The sequence below is a fragment of the Oratosquilla oratoria genome, chromosome 21, assembly GCF_046742065.1.
Source record: "Oratosquilla oratoria isolate Oo_2021 chromosome 21, ASM4674206v1, whole genome shotgun sequence".
NCBI lineage: Eukaryota > Metazoa > Arthropoda > Malacostraca > Stomatopoda > Squillidae > Oratosquilla > Oratosquilla oratoria.
The window spans coordinates 36193450-36198449 of NC_134797.1; positions in this window are offsets into that span (position 1 = coordinate 36193450).

The following is a 5000-nucleotide window of genomic DNA, read 5'->3' on the forward strand; positions in this document are numbered from 1 at the left end:
CGAATAACAGGCGTAATAAAAGGTGAACGCGAGGAAACCCAATCACGAAATGTTTTCGCTCTTGAGTTCGGTTGAATAAAATCTTTGGGGCAATCAGTGAGAGGACCCACTACTCGTGTGTGTGTATGTGCGTGTGTGTATGTACGTGTGCGTGTGTATACGTATGTGTGCGTGTGTGTGTGTGTGTGTGTGTGTGTGTGTGTGTGTGTGTGTGTGTGTGTGTGTGTGTGTGTGTGTGTGTGTGTGTGTGTGTGTGTGTGTTAATCTCCCGCCAGTGTTTCTTGGTGCATCTATGATGAACTACATGTCCGGAGGATCAATGGGGTTAATCAAAGTCCGAGGTAAAATAATTTGTTCAATTGTCCATTTGTGCTACAAGGGACGCGAGGTCTTCTGGACATGACGGACACTGCACACGGCCCCAATTCCACTGAAATGTCTTGATATTTACATTAAATTGACAGCAGTGTCCAACTCTATAGACCTCTGACATTCAGCATTGCATCAGTTTATGCATAGTCTATGCATAAACTGATGCAATACTTAGCAAAGCACTTGGTTAGGTGATGCTTAGGTAGTGAGGGTTCTTTCGACATTAGAGTGTCCTGTCGGAGTGAGAGAAGACAGTCGTGAGTCTCATGGCGTGAATAAAATGAAAAATACAAGGACACATTTGCACTCCATGAGCAAACCAGATGGAGATTGTGCCAACAATACCCTCACCCCCATTCAGGGGCTTTCCTCATATCGAATAATTTACATATTTCCTTCAGTACATTTTTTCATTTTTTACTCAACATTTCTATTTTCTAACTGGAAACTTGTTCACGGCTTCAGCTTGTGTTGATAGGTCCTCATGCACCTCTCCGTCTACTTTTAATTTGGAGTTTCCTTCCCTGTTTGCCATTGACAAACAAGTAAGACAATTTAGGTTCATTTTCTACATTTACCAATTGTTCTCTTTTCAAACTTTCTCTCTTCCTCTTTTCGTACCGTTTGTTTGTTTCTAATTTTCTATTCTTCCTGCGTTCTATTTTTCCCCCAAGCCTCATCGCTTTCACCTTTTGCTGTCTCTCAACTTCTATTGAACCAATCATTTTTTCCTGTTCCTTTTCACACTAGCTCATGACACAAATATTTCCATGTTCGAGTTATGGGAGTTCAGAAAAAAAAAATATTTTATTGTACTTTTGAATTGACTCTAGTCTATTTCTTCAAAACCTGAAACCTTTCAAATTTATTTTTCCAAAGTTGTGTCTCCTTTGTCTACGTAGTTCATCTCTTAGTTTAATATCATCTTGTCAAACAAAACCCCTACGCGCTTTGATCACTTTTTCCTAAGAGGCACGAGTTCTTTTAAAAACCCAATTACATTGAGTTCTTGAGTAAAAAGTAAACATAAAATTACTGATGCGTCATCTCTTTTTGCTCTTACTGTAGTATTAAGTTATTGGGTCAATCCATTTTCCATTGTTACACTTAAGTACATCTTCACTACCAAACTTGTTTCCCACTCCTCCCAATTTATATCTTTACAAATAAAGTTACCTGCCATGATAATATTTTTTTTTTCAAATATTTCCTGTAAATTAATAAATATGTCCTATAACATTTCTTTTTATTCAGTTTTGTTTCATGACTTTGTATAAAGGGGAAAATATATAACCTCAAATTATCTTCTAAATTTTTCATGTTACCTCAAATTTTTATGTTACCTCAAATTATCCTCTAAATTTTTATTTGGTCATATGTTTCCTCTTATTATCACTCAACTTTTTTCTTTTCTTCCTTTTCTTAAGTTTGTATTTACTATTTCCTAATTAGATATCAGTGTTATTAAGTAACTTAATCTCGAACTGATACAGATCTGACTCAGTCACCTTCTATTACTCACTGCCCTCAAACGTCCAATAATAAACTTAGTATGTTTGCATATGACACTTTTAACTTCTTTTCATTCTGGGTTTACCTTTTCTTCTCTTCTTCGGTACAATTTTATCGCTTTAACCTAAGATTCTTCATGAAAAAATGTATTGTTATATATATATATATATATATATATATATATATATATATATATATATATATGTATGTATATATATACATATACACATATATACATATATATATAAATACATATGTATATATAAATACATACATATATATAAATACATACATATATATAAATATATACATATATATATATATATATACTTATATATAAATATATACATATATAAATATATACATATATATATGTTTTAAATTACCCACTGTCGGAGAAACAAAGCAAAAGAGACAGACGAACTGTATATTTCGACCACTACTGTGGTCCTCTTCAGCAGAATGGATACAAGGTAAGATGTACAAGGTTTTATACAGTGAGAGAGGTACAAAGTAGGAACAAGGGGAGGTGGCTCAAGTCACATGTCCGAGGTGGGGCGGATTCGGTAATGGTAATAATTTATTCACAGCATAAGTTGTTATACAATCAGGTGACCATTGCCCTTTTGATGTATTAAAATTTGGCAAGTGTTTAATGAGGAAAGATTCAACTATCTTTCTCCTGAAGCTACAATTGGATTTATAAATTAATTCTGGATTGTTCCAATCTATGCGGTGATCCTTTGTTGATGTATGGAGGAAGACCGCGGAGTTGTTTTGTGCATACCTGACAGAGTTTTTGTGCTCTTTTACTCTGGTGTTGAGGTCCCTACCAGTTTGACCCCAGTAGACCTCATTACAGTCTTTACACGGTAGTTTATATACTCCTGGGTTATTATCTGATTTGGGTTTTTGATGTATATTTACTACCTTATGAAAAATGCTATTAGGATAGTTGAAGACCAATTTAATCTTATCTTGTGGCAACATATTAGAAGCTTCGTCCAATAAATGGTTGTATGGGATCTTTATACAAGTATTGTCTTACCTTGTATCCTTTCTGCTGAAGAGGACCACGGTAGTGGTCGAAATATACAGTTCGTCTGTCTCTTTTGCTTTGTTTCTCCGACAGTGGGTAATTTAAAACATTTTACTAAATGTGCTACTACATTTTCGTCTTGTGAAATATATATATGTATATATATTTACATAAATATAAGTATGTTATATATATATATATATATATATATATATATATATATATATATATATTTAATAAAATAGGTATAATATAAATAAGAAATATATATACTATGCTATATATATATATTCATATATATACAATATCAATATATATATAAAAATACATCTCATATATTTATATATAAATATATATATATATGTAATTACTGAAGGACGCCACTATCGGAGAAGATATAAGCGAAGATATAGAGATCTGTATAACTTTCGATCACTTACTGTGATCCTCTTCCGCAGATATTATTTACAAAGTAACAGAACAATGTGTATTAATATAAAAGCAGGTGAGGTAGGCGAAGATGGGACGAGGCTCAGGACAACACCGGCCCGGCACGCATGCTCGCATCTTGGAGGCTCAGGTCACATGACCGGCGTTGCATGGGCCTTGAGTGATCATTTTTTGTTTCCAACGCTAATGTTGAATGGTAACATTTTTATTTATGGCAAAAAAGAAGAAATACAGATCTGATGACCATTGACCATGGGAAATGTTGTAATATTGGGAAATTATTTATTAAGGAGGATTCTACCATTTTTCTTCTGAAACTACATTTGTATTAATAAATTATTTCAGCATATTCCCAATTTATTCGGTTGTTATTATTGGCGACGTGCTGAAATACTGCGGAAGTTTCCTGTCCGTATGTAACATAGATCTTGTGCTCCATAACCCTGGTATTGATTGAGATCTCGCCCCGACCTGTGGTCTGTCCCCAATATACATCATTGCAAATCTAAACAAGGAAATTTATAAACTCCAGGCGTTGTATATACTCTTGGATCTCTGATGTATAATGACAACTTTACTGAACAAATTATTAGGATAATGGAAGATAAAATTATACCTTTTCCTTTGGTAACATGTGAGTCAATTACATGGATTGTATTTGTTAACAGGCAATTTATAATGCATCTAATATCCCAATATATGATACCATGGCGGACTGGGAATCAGTTTTGGTGAAAAACTAATATTTGGCCTTGCTAAGAGCTATTTGTGTAAAAACCCCACGGCGGGTAATCCTAATTTTGTTAGCTGATTTTTTTCAACTAAATTTCAGCGAAAAATCAACTAACAAAATTAGGATACCACAATTTTACCCATGGTCCCAAATGGTCAACCAGACTGTATTTCTTCTTTTGCCAAAAATAAAATGTATACCAATCAACATTAGCGGTGGACAAAAATCACCAAGGCCCATGCAAACGCCGGTCATGTGACCTTAGCCACCAAGATGCGAAGCATGCGTGCCGGGCGTGTTGACCTGACCTCGTCTCTTGCTACCTCACTGCTTACTATAAATACACATTGTTCTGTACTTTGTAATCATATCTGCCGAAGAGGATCACAGTAAGTGATCGAAATATACAGATCTCTATATCTTCGCTTATTCTTCTCCGAAAGTGGGTCATCAGTATTATTTTACATATGTGCTACGACATATCTTTGTGTGATAATATATATGTATATGATATATATATATATATATATAAATAGGTATATATAATATATATAGTATATATATATTATATATATATGTATATATATATATATAATATAAATATAAGTATATATAATATTATATATATATATATATATATATTATACTTCTTTTATTCGATATTTCATTCTCTCTGTCTCTCTCTCTCTCTCTCTCTCTCTCTCTCTCTCTCTCTCTCTCTCTCTTCTCTCTTTTCATCTCTCTCTCTCTCTCTCTCTCTCTCTCTTTCTTCTCTCTCTTTCTCTCTCTCTCTCTCTCTCTCTCTCTCTCTCTCTCTTTTATTTCTCTTCTCTCTCTCTCTCTCTCTCTCTCTCTCTTTCTCTCTCTCCTTTTTTTCACTCTCTCTTTTTTCTT